Genomic DNA, 21,232 nt, shown 5'->3' with positions numbered 1-21,232 from the left:
AATGAAAACATCTCAATTTGCATACACTACTAAGAGGGCTCATTAGTGTCATTTGTGTTCAGCAAGGTGGCTCACTATAGAGAACAAAGCTTTATTATCCATAACTGAGAATCCTAAGAATCTCACAAGATCCTTTCATATGGATGGCCATGACCCTCAGAGTCACCTGTGGGACATGTATCCACACTCTAGATTTAATAAATAATAACAGCTTGCCATATTTGCTTAAGATTTTTTTTTTTTTTTGTCTTTTTTCCGTGTCCGGCAACGGATCGCAACCCTCAGTGTTGCCCCCGTACCGGACCAGGGACCGGCAACGGGATTGCAACCCTCGGTGTTGCTCCCGTGCCTCGCTCAGCCAGTGAGCGGGAACCGGTCTGTATGTGGGATCCGAACCCTCGCGCTGCGCCACCGGGCCGGCCCGCTTAAGATTTTTTTTAAATAAATAAAACATTTTATGTACAGGAGAAGACCTTCCATCTCAACTCTCCCCAGAGGTAAACAGTCTCTTGAACATGATGAGAATCTTTCCCACACATGGTTTTATACTTCTACTACATAATATATAAGTTTTGGATGTTTAAACATGTATGCAAGCAGTGTACATATTTTTCTGTAGCTTGTTTTTTCTCAACACCATTACTTTGAGATTTATCCATGTGATACTTGTAGAGATAGTCCATTCTTTATAAGTAATATTATATTATATATTATTGCAATATAGAACCCCATCACATAAATATTCTAGAATCTATTATCCTATGGGTGGATATTTATTATGTCTAGTTATTAGCAATTTCAAATTCATGTCCTTGTGTATGTCTCCTTGGACATGTGTGTGAGTTCTTCGAGGGAATACATCTAGAACACAAATTGCTAGGGAATAGAAAATGCACATTGCCGACTTTACTAGATTGCTTTCCAGCTTACTCTCCACGGTAGCCAAACCAATTTTTACTTTCATCAATGATATATGAGAATTTCTCTTGTCCCACATTCTTTCAAGTTATTTTTTAAAAAATACACATATCTGGGCCCTATTTTCATAGAATCTGATAGGGTAGCTCTGGAGTGTGGTTTGAAATGTGCCACAAGTGATTCTGAAACACGGATATAGAGTCTCTGACCCATGTATGCATGTGCTTACAATCTGATATACTGACGTGTAAATTGGCATAGTGAGACCACTCTGGCACTTTATTGATAACGTCCATGTTGGCTGCATTTAGATCTTTGTGGAAAGGGTGGAAAAGTACCACTGCCCAACATACCTTGCAGATGCATTTTGAATAAAGCTGCAGTACATGATTTACCAGTCCACTGGGTGGTAATCTAAAGTCACACCTTTGCCAACTAGGCAGGTGGGGGTGGGTCCATTCTGGAAGCTGTCTTCCTTCTTACTAGGTGCACGGCTGGGTGTCAGTTGTCAGGGCTTGAGTACGTGCGATCGCTTAGGGGAGGGTGCATGTCAGTGAAGTCTGCCAGCCTGCTGGGTGGTGTCACTGTGTGGAGCATTTGTGGCTTTTTCAAAGCCCTGAGGAATCTGAGAAGCAAGTGAGGGGAATGATGCATGAAAACAAAGGCAATGGAAAGAGTGACCAGCCAGCAGGCTCCAGCAGGCTAGAACGCTCTGTCCTTGTTATTACTGCTTCATGAAAATGCCGCGGGCTTCCTGGCAGGGTCTGGAAGGTAGAGGCTTCTTGAGAAAACAAGGACAAGTGATGCATACTGTGAGACCAGGGTTCTGGTTTCCCAGCTTCCCCATTTTCCAGGGGAAGTGGCAGGGTGAGGATGGGGAATCTTGTGACCCTTGGTGGCTTTCGGCTGGTCATTCTTTCTCTCCTGGCTGCTTTCCCAAGAGTTTTTTCCTCCCACTCATAACAGCACGGCTCTGGTCTCACAGGCCTAGCAGGGCTGGCCTGGGAGAGAAGTTGGGCGTGCCCTGGACAGAGCTGTTCCCCAAGGAGTGATTTGAAGGTCAGCCTAGGGGAGGAAAAAGGGCCTCAGCCGTAATTCCCATTCAAGGAGTGTTTGCCACAGGGAAGTGCCTCCTGGTTTGGGGCAGTGAGACAAGGGTGCTGTCATTCCTTGCCTGCTTTGCTCTGAACTGTAAATGCCCTGGTACTCTCACAGGGAACCTCAGTTTTCAGAAATGAGGTAGAAGCTCAGCAAAGGTAAGAGTTTCCATTTTAACTAATTATTGGATGGATATCTGGACTCATTACTGGACTTGTCAGAAGTCAACTTTTACTTTCCCTTCTGATTTGACATATAAAATACCTGGGTACAAAATAGGGAAGTAATCAGAACTCCCTTCTTCTCTTTAAAAGTAGCTATAAGGATAATGAATAAAAATAGGCCTTTGTGGATACAATAGGGCTGAGCTGAGGGTGTGGTTTGCTTGGCAACAGCTCAAGCAAAGTTATTTCTCTGGGTCCTGGAATACTCTTGACTTTGCCTCTGCCTGATGTAGTCCTAAAAGACCAGCTTGAATGTGACCTTTTTTTTTTTGGTGAAACTCCCATCAATAGAGTTAATCATTCCCTTCTTTCTGGACCCACAGCATTTTAATTTTATAAAAAGCATTCATCATATTGTATGACACTTACTTGGGATCATAAATTTTTCTGTGTGTGTGTGTGTGTGTGTTTCCTCAGCATCAATGGACTGTATTTTATCATAGTAGTTCTTTTATAAATATTTATTGAATGAATCAAAGTTCTTGAGAAAACACCAATCCTCAGCTCTTACATTTTCTTAATTATCCCCTGCCTTTTTCTCCTTGGGGTGAACTACAAGTAGATTCAGCTCCACATTGAATGGAGGGCACACGAAAACTAAATGTAATTTTTTTTCCCTGAAGAATTGCTCCAGCAGGAATGGGTGTTTCAGATATATCACTCTGTTACAGGTACAGAAATTGTTTCTAGGAAACACTGCCATCATTATCTCTGAAAGGCAAGTCAGTGGAAATTGTTATTTTCCATTTACAGATGGACAAATGGAGGCTTTCTTTCCTATTTACCAATTACAGAATGTCCATGCTGTTCAGAGTACTCTGCTAGGATTTTTATGGGATACAAAGAGGTACAAGACATGGTTCTTGCTCTAAAGAAGAATGTCATAATTTCGTTTGGAGGAAAAGACATTTGTATACAAAAATAACCATAATTTGGGAGCATATAATTTGAAGCATATAAGTGGTCCCAAAGGAAGTACCACAGGGAAAATAAAAGGTAGAGAAAAGAATGTCCAGCCAAAGTGATCAAGGATATCATTGTGTCATTTGAGATGAATAGATTTTGTGCTGGTTATTCTCTGTTTGGTCCTTGTAGTGGTGCCTATGACTGCCATAACAAATTAAACTCAAAACAACAGAATTAATTTCCTCATAGTTCTGGAGGCCAGAAGTTCAAAATCAAGGTTTTGGCAGGGCCACAGTCCTTCCGAAGGCTCCAAGAGAGAATCTCTTCCTGCCTTTTCCAGCTTCTGGTGGCCCCAGGATTTCCTTGGCTTGGGACCACTCCACTTCAGTCTCTGCCTCCATGGTCACATTGCCTCCTTCTTTTCCCTCTTAAAATTTCCTCTGCAACTCTCTTATAAGGATACATGTGATTTCATTTAGGGCCCACCCTAGTAATCTAGGATAAGCTCTTCCTCTCAAGATCCTGAACTTAATCACATCCTTTGCCATGTAATATAATATCCTCAGGCTCTGGAGATTAGGGTGTGGACATATTTTGTTGGGGGAACGTGGCTACCATTCAGCTCACTACAGTTCTATGTGCTTTTCTGCCCTGTTCTGGGCTCAATGAGGCTGTGACCTCACAGATTGTATTATCTGGGTTCCACTGCCCTCTGGCTTGCTGTTGGGTTTGGCCACTCAGAGGTGTCAGCAAGTGTCAGAGGATAGGAGGAAAAAAAGGTTGAGATATTTCTTCATTCTTCCCTGCTTTAATACCATGGTTTCGTCAATAGCTATGTTCCTTCACAATTCCTGCTCTTTCTGGGCTCCAATAAAACTATTTCCTCCCCTTTTCTCTTCAGCCCTGGGCTTCCACTATTGCTGGTCCTTGGGTACCTCAGCATTCTCTTAAGTTCCCATAACCCTGCTTACATCCTTGTAAATATGTCTTCATCAAATTATTTTCAAAATCCCAGCTGAATGTGCCATCAGTTTCCTGCCATGATCTTGACTAATAGAGATTCCAAAAGGCAAAAATTTAATTTCCAGAACAGAGACATACTCAGGTTACTTCAGTCTAAGTAATGGCCAATGGGAACTGGAAGGTGATTCAGCATACAGTACAATCATAGCAACTGGGTTATCTTATGGGCTCTTCAGCAGTGAATAGCTGTTATCTGTGGACTCTATCTGTATTACTTGGACTCTATCTGTATTACTGTGACTCTTGGCTTCTGCTGCCCTTGCCATTCAGTACTTTCTATTCTTTTCTCCATCTCACAGCTTCTGTTGCATCGAGGTTTCTGCTGCCACAAGATTTCAGCTTTCCTCCTTCCCTGTGTGTGTCCTTTAGCTTCTGTTCACTGCTAATTTCTGACTTCCTCTCTGTATTTCATATTCAACTGCCTGAAAGGATCTGACTGGCTTGGCTGTTCCCTGTCAAGTGCAGGCTGTGAGAGCTTTCTAGACAAACCATTTCATCAGGAAAGGTTTGATGCCCTAGGTCAGGTGTCCCCTCCTGACCTAAAGGGCTCCATTTGGAATGGCAGAATATGTTGACACATAATTTAGTGTCCTATTAGAAACCCCTAGAAGAGGCTATGGGAGTGGCAGGCATTCTGACACTTGCAGAAGGGGCAGGCGGGGGTCCTTTTCAAAACCCACAAGTACTTGGGTTATTCATTCAATAGCAGAGGCATGGTGGTCTCAGACAAGCACACCATGTGTTAGGGAAAAGCAAGCAGCCCAGATCAGCTGATGGTATAATTCAAATAGAGAGACACTATAGTTGGTGTTAAGCTGGAAATGTAGGTCATGACAGTTTGTGGAGAGCCTTGAGTGCCAAGGTTTTGCTATTGTCATAAAGTCACCAAATATTAGTTTTACAAGGAACTTTGGACATTATTCTATGGGCAGAGAGAAGTTACTAAAGGTTTTGGAACATGGGGGAGCAAGATAAAATCAGTTTTAGGACTATCTACCTTTTAGCAATGGTATTCAGATTGGATCAGGAGCATGTGAAAACAGAAAGACAAATTAGGAAACAATGTGAAAACTGAAAGACAAATTAGGAAGCAATAATAATAGTCTAAGTAAGAATAATAGGGACCCAAACCATGTAGGACTGGAAAGAAAGGGAAAAGCTAGTCGTGAGACACTCAGGAAATGAATGGATTTAGGAGTGAGGCTAGGTTTTTGTTTTTTGTTTTTTTTCCTTTTTGTCTTTTTTACTGACCGGCAACGGGATCGCAACCCTCGGTGTTGCGCCCGCACCGCACTCAGCCAGTGAGCGGGAACCGGTCTCCACATGGGATCCGAACCCTCGGCGGGAGCACCACCGCTCTCCCAAGCGGTGCACTCTCCAGTGCGCCACTGGGCCGGCCCAAGTGAGGCTAGTTTTGAGCTACTGGTTCAGAATCTTTTTAGCACCAAGGACAATTTAAATTATTTTTATTTTCTTCCAAACAAACTGCACTTTTTTGAGGGGTAATGAACAAATTCTATAAGTTATACTGAGGATATTGGTGATATTATTATCAGCTATTATCATCTTTTGGAACACATTCTTGGAGTTTGACTTTGAGCTGAGAGAATTTAGGAAGTGGTGGTTCCATTGAGAGAAGTTGAGCCTGAATATGTTAGCCCATGTTTTCTAGAAAAATAGAACTCGAACCAAGAATGAATGCTAATGTTTTACTTAGGAGATGCAATCCTAGGGCAGTAAGACTGAGAGAAAAAGGGAAGAGAGACAGAGAAGGATGGGAAGCCATGCAAGATGATGCTTGAGCAATCTGCAAAGAGACAGTAGGTATGCCTGTGTGGCTGAGCAGAATATCTTCAGACTTGCTAGATGGTGAAAACATGCTTTTGGTAAGTTCTTGGGAGGAAAAAGGAAAAGGAACCCATCTTCCTGATTCCTTCCCATCTCCTCCGCAGAATATCTCCAGACTTGCTAGATGGTGAAAACATGCTTTCGGTAAGTTCTTGGGAGGAAAAAGGAAAAGGAACCCATCTTCCTGATTCCTTCCCATCTCCTCTTTCCCAATGATCAAAATTTACCCTACCAGGAATTACTTTCCTCATACTTCTGGGGGTTGTGTCACTTGTTCTCATTGTTAATCTCTCAGCAAGACACATTCAGTGCTCCCTGGTGTGGCCTTTAATCCTGGTTGGGGAGTGACAGAAGCCAGAAATTCATGGTGGACAGGTGGTGAGCCGGGTTGCAGCTGCTCAGTGGTAGTCAACAGGGAAGGCCAGTCTGGGAAAGGAGCAGATAAGCCCCAGGCCTAAGTAGCAGTACTACATGGGCCCAAACAAAGCAAGTCAGCTGCAGTAATGGCTGCCGCAGGGTGAGCAACTGAGGACTTGAGAGATGATGGCAAGAGAATCGGATGATGCCCATAAGATGTGTGTGATAGATACAATGAACAGAAGAGAGGTTAAAGCTGAAACTTGCAGTGATGTTCAATAGGCAGTTGGAAATTCAGACCTGGAACCACTCCAGGAAGACAGCGTTTTGAGGGTTACAGAACTACCATTCATATACCATGTAGAGTTCATATACCATATAGAGAAGGAATAATTCATATACCATACAGAGTTAAATTCTTTGACAGCATAGAATAATGAGTAGGAACATGGGCTTTGGAGACAGGCAGAGTTATGCTTAAGTCACATTGTATATGATCTGAGCAGTGTACAGATGAAGTAAGCCTTATTTTCCTCACCTGTAACATGGGGATGATGATACTAGATAGCTCATGTTTGTAGTGCATTTAGCACGATGCTAGGCGTACAGTAAATACTAAATAAATTGTGGCTATTATGATGATCATTAATATCATTCTTAGATGACTGTGTAATCTTCCCAAACTTTCTCTCTTCTCCAGACAGATTCTTCCCATGCTGCTCCTAAATGTTCCTTGAATGGGGTGAGTTACTCGTGCCTGAGTCCTTTAGTTATTCTCAAGGGCAGTTGCCTCAGGATCATTCCACATTTGAGGTCATGGAGCCCTAGTAAGGCCGGTGGCCCCTACAGGGTACTGACGCATTAAGCCCCAAAAAGGCAGCACCACCAACATATGTAGATAGGACACATCTTTTCTTTTTATGTTAGTAAATTTTTATTGCAGCGTTACATATGTGGAATTGTAAGCTCAATGAATTGTCACTAAGTAAACCCCATGTAATCAGAATCCAGATCAAGAAAAACTTTGTAACAAGCTTCCTAGAAGCCCCCTCTATGTCCCATTCCATTCTCTTACCTCCTTCTCCACAAGGGTAATCACTATGCAGACTTCTTTTTTTTTTTTTTTTCCCTTTTTGTCTTTTTTCGTGACCGGCAATGGGATCGCAACCCTTGGTGTTGTGCCCGCACCTCGCTCAGCCAGTGAGCGGCCGGTCTGTATGTGGGATCCGAACCCTCGGCGGGAGCGCTGCCACACTCCCAAGCGGCGCACTGTAGCAGTGCGCCACCGGGCTGGCCCAGCAGACTTCTAACACTACATATTTGTTTTACCTGTATTTAAACTTTAAATAAATGGAATCATATTGTATGTACTATTTGGGGTCTAGCTTCTTTCACTCATTAAGCTTTTATTATTATTAAAAAATTTTTTAACATTTATTTGTACATATTTGTGGGGTACAGTGTGTTGTTTCAATACATGCATACACTGCCCAAGGATTCACTTAGGGTGGATATAGCATACTTTTGTACCTGTTAGGATAGGACATATTTTAAATGATCCATTTTTCTTTTTTTTCCCCTTCAAAGGAGGAAAACAAAGTTTTATGGTCAAAACTTTGCTTTGGCACTCCAAGAAAGCCTAGTCAAGTACACAGGTGCTGCTAGAGCCACATGATAAAGAGGTTTGTGTAAGACTTTAGAATTGGGAGATTACTGTATGTATGGTATTTGATAGGATATTTTAAATTATACAGATCAAATTTTATTTGCTCCCATAAGTTGAAATCCTTTGAATCTGGCATAAGCATATCAAATGCCAAGAGTAAAATATACCTGAAGTATGTAAATGCTTTGGATATCTCTGGAACAACAACAAAAACACATTTCACTCTTCTGTTCGAGACCTGTATTACTCAGAGTGAAAACCCAAATATTTACTAGTGGCCTTTAATGACCTGTGGGATCTAGTCCCCACTTATCAGACCTTCTTTCTTACTGCTAGGAAGAAGCACGGCATACTTTGGTGCTTTAAAAGCATGGTTTGCTAGAGACAGACTACCTGAGTTCCCATCCTAGCTCTATCACATGATAGCTATGTGACTGGGGGACAGTTATTTAACCTTCCTGTGCCTTAGTTTCCTCATCTGGAAAAGAGAAAATCAGTACTCACATCATATGGTTGTTGGGAGGATTAGTTAACATTGTTTAAGTGCTTAAAATAATGCTACTAATAAAGGCTATTTAAGTGTTCATTAGGTAAATAAAATACTTCTGTCATTCACTGCATTCCACCCACACTGGCCCCCTGGCTGTGCCTCCAGCAGCACACTCCTGCCCAAGGACCTTTGTATTTGTCATTCTTCCATTTGGCCATGTGATCAATTTCCTCACCTCTTTCAAGTTTTTGCTCAGATATCACCTTGTAAATGATAACAACCCTACTTAAAATTGCAGTCCTCTGTACACCCCCTCATTAGCACTTACCTACTTCTCATACTCTATATATTTTTGCACATTTATTTGTTTTTCACCTATCTTCCCCAACTGGATGGTAAACAAGGGCAGGAATATTTGTTTTATTTGGTGTGTCCCAGGTACCTAGAACACTGCACGGGACATAGTAGGCATTCAGTACTATGTGTGGAATGAATGAACACACTGTTTTCAGGTGAACAAACTTGGAGTCTATTTTGAGGATTGATTCAAATGAGCTTCCTAATGTGCATGTAAAATACTGAAGTTCTTTCCAAAAGTTGTTCTGTTAAGTTGAATATATTTTATCTCCCTCCCTCGTGTAATATTGTTTAGTTTAAGAATTGATTAGGGGCCAGCCCGGTGGCGCACTCAGTAGAGTGCGGTGCTTGGGAGCGCGGTGGCGCTCCTGCTGAGGGTTCGGATCCCATATAGAGACCGGTTCCCGCTCACTGGTTGAGCGCAGTGCGGGCGCGACACCGAGGGTTGCAATCCCATTGCCGGTCACAAAAAAAGACAAAAAGGAAAAAAAAAAAAAAAGAATTGATTAGCAAACTTTTTTTCCCCCAAAGATATTTAAAGGTAAACTTTAGCTGAAACCTAGGTCAAACTATCTTTAATTCTTTATGAGTACACTGTGAATTAATGAGATAGATCAACTCCTGATCAATTGCTGGTGGACTCTGTGGCACTGTGTCTTATCCATCATGACCTAGAAGTCATAGCCTATCATCAGGATATGGAAAGAAGAGAACTAATAACATGTACGCTAGGTCAGGTAAGCTGCTAAGCTCAAATCTGTGAGCCAAATATCATCATCACCATAGTATAGATAAGTAAACCAAGGTCTATGGGGGCCCTAAATCACATACCTAATAGGAAATAGAAGAGGGATTCAAACCATCAGTTTCCAAAATCCATGCTTTCTCCCATTTGTAATATGTAGTAACATTACTTATGTACAGAGTTATGACAATTAAAAATAATATATGTAAAGCAGCAGAATACTCCCTAAATGACAGCTTTCATTATGGCTCTACTTTAGGAATGATGATGAGACTTTTCCCATGGGGAACAATCACATAGCCTCTCCAGGGAGAAAAACATGAGCCCTGACTTAGATGGATGACGGAAATAAGTCTTATAGAGGTGGGTTAATTGAAAAAGCCACATTTGAAAAAAAAGAATTTTAAATTTAAAATATCTAAAAAATTAGGGCCGGCCCGGTGCGCCGCTTGGGAGCACGGCGGCGCTCCCACTGAGGGTTCGGATCCCACATACAGACCAGCCGCTCACTGGCTGAGCAAGGTACGGGCACAACACCGAGGGTTGCGATTCCGTTGCCGGTCCCGGTCCGGTACAGGTGCGACACTGAGGGTTGCGATCCATTGCCGGTCATGAAAAAAGACAAAAAAGGAAAAATATATATATATATATATATATATATATATATCTAAAAAATTAAAAAACTTATTTGTGCCTTCTTTGAACAAGAGCTGATCTTAAATATATATATATATAAATATATATATCTAAAAAATTAAAAAACTTATTTGTGCCTTCTTTGAACAAGAGCTGATCTTATGGACTCCCTGTAGTCAAATTTGAGACAATATGATCATGAAAATGTTTTTATGGTCATATAAAAATTATGGTTGTATACAAAGCAAAAGCAGTGCATTTAAAGTAATTGAAAAAGTGGGGGGAGGGAAGTAGGAGAGCAAGGGGAGAAACAGGAAAACAAAACCTTTTTCTTTGCAGAAGAATATCAGCTAACAAATGTTGAAGAAATGATGAAGCTTAAGAAAAATATTGTTGTGCAATCCCCAAGGTAATAACTGAATGAGCAAGAGTCATCAGTGGATGTTAAAACCATTGAGTGAAAAGCTGCTGGGTGTTAGGGGTTGAATTATGTCCTCCAAAAAAAAGATATGTTTAAGTCCTAATCCTCAATACTCCAGAATGTGCCCTTATTTGGAAACAGGGTCACTGCACATGTAATTAGTCAAGATGAGGTTGTACTGGAGTAGGGTGGGCTCCTAATCCAGTATGACTGGTGTCCTTATAAGAAGAGGGCCATGTGAAGATACAGACACAGGGGGAACACCATGTGAAAATGGAGGCTGCATTGACGTGCTACAGTGGCAAGCTGTGGAATGCCTAGGGCTACCAGAAGATGGAGGAGGCAAGGGAGGATTTTCCCCTATAGGTTTCAGAGGGAGCATGGCCCTACCAACACATTATTTGCATACTTCCAGCCTCCAGACAATAAATTTCTGTTGTTCTAAGCCACCCAATTTGTGAGTACCTTGTTATCACAGCCCTAGAAAACCAATACAAGACACAATGCACCAAAGAATCATCCCATATGTATAATAGAGCTTCCAAAGGAGAGATTTGTCAGTTACCACTTAACCAAGTATCAAACTTAACATCACTACTAATGGCACAACCTGACATTGTGTACCTCTGGATATGATGCAATAAGGGATTCATAATATCACTTTGATAAACTGATTGCAATAAGTAGAGTTTATTTCTCTGCCACTCGACTCTAGGCTGGCTTTGTAACTTGGTTTTGCCAACATAATGCAGTTGAAGTGACAGAATGCCAGCTCTAAGCCTAGGCCTCAATAGATGCTTCCACTCTTTTTCAGACCCTGCCTCTTCCATGAGAACAGGCCAGGGCTAGCCTGCTAAGTGTGACAGACTAGTGGAACTGAGCCAAGTCATCCCAGCTGAGGTCATCCCAAACTGACCAGCCCCCAGCCAACTTACCAAATGACTTGGGATGCATGAATGAGTCCAACCCAAATCAGCTGAGCCCAGCCCAGATCAGTACAATTACCTAGCCCATGGTTCTTAATATTATACCTCTGAATTTGGGGGTGGTTTGTTATGCAGTAATAGCTTGTAGTCATCTATGTAATATTCTTGCCATTGGTTTAAATGGAAACTAGTCATGCAGAAACAAAAAAACTTACAGTGTGGGAGATACTATAAAACAACTGGTCTAGATGCTACAAAAGAGTCAGTGGCATGAAAAACAAAGTGGGGAGACTGTTCTAGATAGACTAGAACAGGGTTTTTCAATCTCAGCACTAGTTGACATTTTGGACCAGATAATTCTTTGTCATGGGGGGCTGTCCTGTGAATTGCAGGATATTTAGCAGCATCCCTGGCCTCTACCCACTAGATGCCAGTAGCACCCCCGGTCATGACAATCAAAAATGTCTCCAAACATTGCTAAATGTCCACCTTGGGGCACTGGACTTAAGAGATAGAATAAAATACAATGTACAGACCTTGTTAAGAGCTTGGATCAAAGAAAAAAAGATGGCTATAAAAGACATGTGGGACAACTGAAGAAATTTGAATACGAACTTAAAGGTGTTATTGAATCATTAATTTTCCCAGGCTGGAAAATGGCATTGTAATTATGTAGAAGAATGCCCTTATTCTTAGGATATGTATGCTGAATTATTCTAAGTGAACTACCATGAAGTACAGTATTCAGCTTACTTTCAAATGGTTCAAAGGATAAAAATTGCACGTATAATTATAGAAAGAGACAAAACAAAGGTGAAAAACTGTTAACAACTGGTGAATCTAGGTGAAGGGTATAGGGGCATTCATTGTTTCATTCTTTCAACCTTTGTGGGTTTGAAATTTTTCAAAATAATAAGTTGGGTGAAAAAAGAGTTAATTGCATCTCGACTCCCTGACTCCTTAATAATCTAATGTGATAGGAGCAGGCTTGTTTTAAATGAATCTGAGTGCTCATTCTGAGTTGTCTGGTCAGTGAGCTGGCTCAGAACAGGTGTAGGGGGCTTGGGCTGAGGAAGGGGGCTCCTCCCAGCCTGAGGAATTGTATACAAGCTCAGGTTCCCATGGGACCACCGGTTTCCTTTCCCTTGTGTAACATCCCACGGGACTAAAAGTCTAGGTGCTGGGCAGTTTGTGTGCGTTTCCCAGACAACTCTGGTAAACAGCTGGCACCAAAATCCAGGCTGCCTGGTGCCAAGATAGTCTGATTATTTCTTTCACTGATAAGGCTCATACTTGTTATATATAAAAGAGAGACCAAAAGAGGGACAGAGTTTCCTTCCTGGAACACAAAACATTCTGTGAGGCCAGCACATCACCCAGGGACAATGGGAGGATGGGGTCTCTGTGCCTTCTCTTCTCTTCATGACTCTGGCTTTGTAAGTTTTCTCTTTCCACAGTAAAACCTAATTTCTTAACCTGTAACATGACATAGTGATTCAAATCAAGCTTTGGTGCATTAAAGTGGTAACTGCAAAGAGACCCATCTTGAAAGAAAGCTAACATTCAAAAACAGGCAAAACTTAGAAACTGAAAAGGAAAATGCTGCTAAGTGTACTTGGGTAAAACATTTAATTATATGGTACAAACAAAAATGACGATGACAACAAGAGAACACCTTAAACAGAGCCAAAAACAAATGGCATGGTAGAAAAAATTATTTGCAACCCAACAGAAAAAGTGCTTGTTTTTTAACTATACAAGGAGATCTCACAGCTTTATAAGAAAAAAAAAAGAAAAAATGAGCAACAAATATGAACAAATATCTCATAAAGAAAATAAGAATGGCAAAAAGTACTTAGAAAAATGCTCAACCTCATTAATGCTTAGAAAATTGCAAATCACAACAACATGATACCATGTTTGCCCATGAGCGACAGAAAGTTTAAGGTTCAATAAACTTAGTTTTGGGAATGTTATAGAGAAACTTACACTGTTGAAGGAAATGCGAATTGGAACAACTTTTTTGGAGTTACAATTTGGAACTATGTAACCCAATCTTACATGTACATATATTTTGATCCAGCAATTTCATGGAAAGGAATTTGTCCTCCAGAGAGAATCATACAAGTTCCCAATGATATATGTTTAAGGATATTCATGGAAACAGTATTTATAATAACAGCATAAGTGGAAATGATTTAAATATTAATCAATTGGGCAGTAGTTAAATAAATTTATGTTATGTTCAATGATTAAAAGATCTACATGTGCCGACGTGGAAATATTTCTGATATATGATTATTATTTTTGAGGGGGCGGCTGGCCAGTATGGGGATCTGACCCTTGATCTTGGTATTATAACACTGCATCCAATATATTACTAAATGAATAAAACAAGGTATGAATGAAGCAAGGTATTGTACAAAGGCACATCAAAAAGTTCATGGATAGAGTCATAATATCTTTTAATTCTATTTTTCCACAAACTTTTAAAAGTATTCTTGTATATTATATGATGTGCTCTATGTAAAAATGCTGTATATTTTATATATCCTTATATGGAAAAAATACACAAGAAATAGTAAATAGTGCTTACCTTGTGATAAGGGTGGGAAGGATATTTTTTCCTTTCATTTTTAACCATTTTGAAGTTTCAATTTATTTTTATTATGGCCTTAAAATCTCTTACTTTTACAACAAAACACACACACACGATTGTGCCTTGAGATAACTTTTAAAATGTCAATCAGTGCCCCTTCTGATACTTTTGTAGAAAATAGCTTAATTACTAAAACAAAATAAGGTTGCATGCAGGGGAAATAGTTTTTAGCTGGAGAGGCAAATATGTAAATGGTACTAAGCAATTGCAACTAGGAGTATGATTTTCAGAACCTAGGAAGACCGGATCCCAGAAGTTACCAAGTTCCCTAAGCAGTCCAGATCATTCACCTTTCTTAAGTGGCTGAGGCCCACCCTTCAGCAAGACTCCTATGGGAAAGCCAAAGCGGCCCAGGAAGGGAAAAATAGTGTGCTAAGAAATTTTTTCTCCTTCTTTTTCTTTCCCTCTCTTTCGACTTTCTTCAGGAACATGAAAGTTAAAATATAAACATGATTCAAAGGTAGTGATTCATGGAAAAAATTTGCGAAGGTGTTTGGATAATTCTTGCTCTTTACAAATGCACCATATTAGCGCCTGGCTCGTCCTCTTTAAAGCACCCAAGGTATTAATCTGAGAGGACAGCCTCTATCAGGGGAACATTTTTGTTCTCAGTGAAGTGGCACATTCAGTTCCTGGTGCAGGCTCACTTAATTCCTGTTAGTCATTTCACAGCTGTATCTTGGGAAGAGAAAATCTCAAAAAATTTTGGCTGATTTCACAAGTAAACTAAAAGCAAGGTCTTCCCTCTTTTCTCATAGTTCCCATTTGTTTACAATTTTCAAGTTAATAAGACATGTCTAATTTCGTGGATGTTTCTCCTAAATTTTTCTGTTTAGTCTGCTGATCTATCTACCTGACTTCTACTCTACTCCCATACCTAGATTTGTTGCCATTGTGTCACAGGTGGATGCTGGGCCACCCACCCTAGTTATTAAATTGATGGTGCAATTTTTGTTTGGTGGTTGTCGATTCTAAGGTTATTCAGGCACACTGTTTAAAAACACAGGTCAACTATGAAGTGAGACACTGGATCTGATCACAGGTTTGTTATTTTTTAGGTTGCTTAAGGACATTAGATGAATAGACAAATTTGTTATTGTAGAGTTCCTATGCATACTGAAGACGCACATACAGGGATCATTATTGTAGAATGGTTGGTGACAGCTGGCCCTGATTTAGTTATTTCCTCAAGAAGACACTTTGAACAATTATTGAAATGCCTCTCCTCTGTAATTACAATAATAATGATGATGATTTTGCAACTGAATATGCAATTCAGGGTGTATATACTCAACTACTGTTTTTAGCTTGTTTCACTTTTTACAGTGATGTCAGCTGCTGTTGTCGGGATTCTTCAAGAACAGACAACCATTTTTCTATGGAGGGTCACTGAACTATATGAAAAAAGTAATCTAGGACCAATACACAAACTGATAAGAAAAATAATTATATAGTTAGTATTTAAGTAGTGCTAACTATGGGCAAGTTTTTTTTTTTTTCTTCCTTGGAGAGAGAAATATTATATTATCAGTATTTATCTGCCTTTAAAATTACCAAAAAAAATCTTATTTAATAATTATAAAGATCTGATGATGTTGTTGTTCCATGTCAGCCAATTAAGGAGTTGCATGTGGGAAAGCTGATGAAACACAGGAGAGAGGTATGTGTTGTGGGTAAGAGGAGAAAGTAGAGAGTAAAATAATATAAAACAGATGCATGAGGAATAGGAAGGCACAGAGAGTAAAGAAACAGATAAGGGGTAAGAAGAATAAGACAGAAAAATAAATAAATAAAATAAAAAAGAAGAAGAAGGCAGAATGACAGTGATGGGGTGGGAGAGCAGGTGAAGGAGACAGATAAGAAGAAAAAGGGGAAGAGAAAAATGGGTAAAGAAGGAGGAGAGGGAAAAGACTGAATAGGTTGGATGATTTTTTTAAAAATTTGTTTGTTTTTAAGATGAATGCAGGATCTCTAGAGTGTGGCATTTAAACCACCATCACCTATTACCAATTCTCTTTGAACTTCTGATTAACTACTGTTCACAACTCTCTACATTCTCAAACCTTTTAATTGTAGACCTGGTGGATAGTGGGAAAGTCAAAATGGAAAACTTACAAAGTGAGTGTCCAAGCTGGCTGCCACTGCGGAATCTGGCTCTTTGATGCCAACTCCTTAGGATAAATTCCAAAGGGAAGAGGCGAGCTCAGTTGTCAGTTACTAGCAGCTTCCTGCCTCTTTATTGTCGTAAGACTTAAAGGGGGAAAGTGCTCAACCTCAGCTGCACATGGAAATAATCAATGTCCAGGTCCCACCCCTAATATGTCATTTGTTTTGGATGTGATGTGGGGATTCCCTGTGTGATTTCGTCGTAAGACTTAAAGGGGGAAAGTGCTCAACCTCAGCTGCACATGGAAATAATCAATGTCTAGGTCCCACCCCTAATATGTCATTTGTTTTGGATGTGATGTGGGGATTCCCTGTGTGATTTCAATACGCAGCCAATGGCAAGAACCTCTGCTTAGAGGCTTCACTCTGAATGTGCTCACCAGAGAATCCATTATAATGCTAGTTATTTTTGGGGACACGAGAGTAGTGACCCGAATATTAAGTTGGATAAAATTAAGCCAAAGGCTAGAGGTTCTCAACCTTTGTGCTATATATTCAGTAACTGGCATAGATGTAAATCAGTGTGGAATTGTGGGTAGGAAACCATTTTGACCTTATTTGAAAATATACAGGAAGAAAATAAATCAAAATGATCAACATAAAAAAGGTCGCTATAAAAATTTGCACTTGAGAAATGATTTGACTCGATTCCACCATTATGACGGCATAATGTTGGCATAATGTCTCTCTGAAGGCAAACTTCAGCTGACCTCTTGGACTGATCTGAGATGTGGAAAAACCAGGAGAAATGGTTTGCTTCTTTTCTGCTTGTTTTTTTTGGCTCCATAGCTCAGCTCACCCTTTGTTGTACTGGACAGCACCATCTCCTTGCTTTCTGATCTCCTCTCCAAGCTGGATCTGGTTCTCTTTTCTAGTGTGCAGCCATATAGAATTTGCTATTACCATGCTGTCCTGTCTCTGTCATCACCCAGTTCCCTCTGTTTCAGTAACTGAAACTGTTTTAACCTGCCCATCATCTGTGCTAATATTTCATGGGAAAAAGGGAGAGGAGGAAGCTATCTCCAGTCAGCCCACTCCTTTCATGCCAGATAACATATACACATTTCTATTTATAGTGGCCTTCTGGAGTCAAAGCTCTCTAATTCAGGAAGGGATTCTAGTATGATGACTTTCATGTAATAGGAACAAAGGGTTGCCTTGACAGACCCACAGTGGCCAATACCTATAGGACTGTGGGATTGTCTCTGTATGATTCTACTATATTATAGGAATAGCTTTTATTAAGAAATATGTTATTTGGACTGTGGCCTTATGGAGATAATACTACTCATACCACCATTATCCCCACTATCATTATATTTTATCTCTTATACACCAACTCTTTCTGAATGCTCTACGTGTAGTCATTCATTTAATATCTGACTACTCGATTGTGAGCTCCTTAATAGTCAGGTATTCCCAGCACCTGGCACAGCGGAAGTGCCGAATAAGTGTTTACTGAATGAATGATGAATGTTTAACCAATCCAAGCAATGTGGGTTGGGGCAAGGAGGATGGAGCAGAGAGGAAACGAGAGGAACTAGTTTCATTTTCTCCTTCACAATTACCAGACTGACCCTCTGACTGCGGCAATGGGAGTAGAGCACAAAAAATCCTGACAAGAATCTCCTTAACCTCAACATTCTTATCCAGAGGGCTGGGATACTATTTTTCTGAGCCAATTTCTCTCTTCCTAAAAGGCCTTTTGGTTCCAAATATGCTAGAAATCAGTGTTAATTGCTTTTTTTGAAATATCATTTTGTCAGCTTCGTTTAGATGTGGTAATTTGCAAAGCAGCTCCCAGCAGTTGACAGTTCATCCATAGCTGTGTGGCGTTCAGACGTTTCCTGGGATTCCTGCCCACCTCCTATGCAGTCGGCCGTGTTTGCCAAACCAGGATATGTGCTCAACTGGGATTAACTTGGAACCAGTAAGTGCTTTGTTGTGTCTGAGATTTTTAAGATTCTGAAAGGGTGAAGGCCAGCCCTACTTAATCCCGAAAATAAAAGTGCAGTAACTCATAATTTAAGAATTAGCAGGTGCTTCGAGACCACCTAGTCCACACTGGGTAGCTGAGGAAATTGCAGCTCTGACAGGTTCAAGGACAAGATCAGCTGGCTGGGAGGCCAGATCTGGAATCTATACTCTTTGTGTGAAACCAAACTGTGAGTTGGGGTCTCTGGATTTATGATTGTGTGGATGCAAGTGTTTCAGTTAATGTTATTTTTTTCTTTTTGAAGCTCTTTTTCCCTGACTAGAGACTTCCTGATCCTCCTTCACACATGCTTCAAGGTCACAGCTCAGACCAAAGTGTTTACCAAAAGAAACTAAGCACTTATAAAAAGAAATCATTGCCAGCTCCTGTACTCCTTATGCCCCAGCTCTATCTAAGCTCAGCAAACCAAGGGAGGGTAAAGTGGTCTCTGGAACCAGGAATTTCTAGGTTTGGACGCCAACAGGAAAACAAATGAATTGTGTCTGATTTCTCCAGCAGGCTGAGGCTGCTGCTGCTGCTGCCACCTTCTGGGAGAAGACAGACCTCAGCTAGTCTCAATGTTCACCTGTGACTGAACATTGGGACAGGACTGAAATTTCTTTGTCCTAGAAAATAAAAGAGATATCCTTTTACTCAGCAAACAAAACACTGGTATTCTTTGCTTTTCATTCGTTCCTTTTGGCAATGCTATGCTTAAAGAAATGATTTCAAATAATAACAAAGTTGGAATGAGTTAATACGAGGGTACTTCAAAAAGTTTGTGGGAAAATAGAATTGAAAGATAATACAAATCTTTCCATGAACTTTTGAAGTACCCTCGTACAGGAACCACGAGAGGGCAGAAATAAGACTGAGGCAGAACTATTCGATTTAGGATATGGAAATTCCTTCTCTTGGCCTTCTGAATCCTCAATCCTGGGGAGATGTTAGGAATGTGTACAATTAAGAATTGTATAATAGAGAGGGCACATATGAGTTTGGTGAATCTTAACCTCCAAGAGTCTCAGTTTATTTGTGGCGCTGTTGTGAGGATTAATTGAGATCATGCATGTCAGTTCCCAGTAAGCAAGAAATGTTCAATGGGAATTACATTGGGGCGAGTTCACTTTTCTTATCTTCATGGTGATTTTCTTCATTTACTGACCAAAAATGGGATCAACAGCCCCTGTGCTTGTAATACTTTCCAGTCTTCTGATTTATAGATGATCCCTAAGCAAATTCTTTTTATTTACTTATCTACTTAAACATAACCATAAATTAGTGAGAAGAAATTCAGGATCAACCAAGAGATTCAATTCAGGAAATATTTCTTGAGTGCCTACTATGTGCTAGTTATAAAGGAATTAAAGAAGAATAATGTAGATGTAGACCTCAAACATTTCCCAGTAAGTACATTAGGAAAAAGGTAAATTAGTGAGAAGAAATTCAGGATCAACCAAGAGATTCAATTCAGGAAATATTTCTTGAGTGCCTACTATGTGCTAGTTATAAAGGACTTAAAGAAGAATAATGTAGATGTAGACCTCAAACATTTCCCAGTAAGTACATTAGGAAAAAGTGACTGAGAATTAGGGACCTGGGTTCTAGATTCAGATCTGTGAACAGCCCAATTGTGTAAATGACCTTAGGCATGACAGCTAACATATTTGGATATTAGTTTTTTCATCTGTTACATAATATTATAGAGGGAAATTTTTTCATGCTTGCCTAGGAGATAGCACATTGATCATTGTGTTGTGCTTTAACTATCCTAAGCAGCTAAAGTTGTAAAAGAAACCATGAATTTTAAGTGATCCTGGTAAGCTAAAGCAAAACACTTACAGGACCTATCTGAAGATTTTTTTTTCCTTGACCAATGAAATAGCGGTCTTGTTTTAACCAATCATGTACAGAGCTATGAATTTATTCCAGCCTATTTAGAGTATTTGTTTTAATCCTTTGCTGTGGTTTGAATGTTTGTGTTCCCTTCAAAATTCATGTTGAAACTTAATTCACAATGCAACAGTATTAGGAGGTGGGGCCTTTAGGAGGTGATTAGGCTTTGAGGACTCTGTCCTCATGAATGGGATTAGTAATTTCTTGTAAGAGAGCTGGAGGGAACTAGCTAGGCCCCCTTTCTGCCCTTCTGGCTTTTCTGCCCTTTCCACCAGGTAAGAAACAGCAATATCCCCTCAGGAGAATGCAGCAACAAGGTGCCGCCTTGGAAGCAGAGTGACCAGACTCTTACCAGACACCGAACCTGCCAGGGCCTTGATATTGAACTTGCAGCCTCCCGAACTGTGAGAAATAAATTTCTGTTCTTATAAATTTCCCAATATTTTGTTATAGCTGCACGAACAGACTAAAACATCCTTAATTATTGTAACAACCATGAAACCCCTTCCTAATAATTAAAAACACATACTTTTTATCTTCAGCCAACTGGTATGTTCCTTTGCCTGAAAGTAAATAAACTCAGCTGTGTTTGTTTTGCTTTTAACTCTGGTGGCCTGTATTATTATTTGACAATATCTTATATTTGAACAGTACTTTCCAGTTTACTAAGTCTCTTCTCTGTATGTCAACTCATTTGAGAAGAAATGTAATGCAATCAAACAGGATGAGCTTTTGAACCAGAGATTTGGGCTCTGTCTCTGACCAGCTATATCTCCTTGTGTAAGTCACTATATCATTCAGGATCTTGGACTCTGTCTGGACTGCTTTTTATTAGCCTTTGCATTGCTGGCTCTTTCTCATTCTACACATATTAGCTCAAATATTACCTTCTTAGGCAAGCTTTCCTTTTCTGTCCAGTCT

The 21,232-nt window shown here is 40.1% G+C and overlaps 1 long non-coding RNA gene across 1 annotated transcript; it reads left to right on the top strand.

Annotated features, from left to right (window-relative positions):
• Positions 1-1,947: 1,947 nt before the first annotated feature.
• On the top strand, positions 1,948-20,915 carry LOC103591579. Its single transcript, XR_550590.1, has 6 exons — positions 1,948-2,174; positions 7,075-7,116; positions 10,608-10,677; positions 18,207-18,370; positions 18,932-19,087; positions 20,587-20,915. It is a non-coding gene; the product is annotated as an uncharacterized LOC103591579 (long non-coding RNA).
• The last annotated feature ends 317 nt before the right edge of the window (positions 20,916-21,232 follow it).

The sequence above is a fragment of the Galeopterus variegatus genome, unplaced genomic scaffold, assembly GCF_000696425.1.
Source record: "Galeopterus variegatus unplaced genomic scaffold, G_variegatus-3.0.2 Scaffold992, whole genome shotgun sequence".
Lineage (NCBI taxonomy): Eukaryota > Metazoa > Chordata > Mammalia > Dermoptera > Cynocephalidae > Galeopterus > Galeopterus variegatus.
This window is presented reverse-complemented; position numbering and strand designations above follow the sequence as displayed.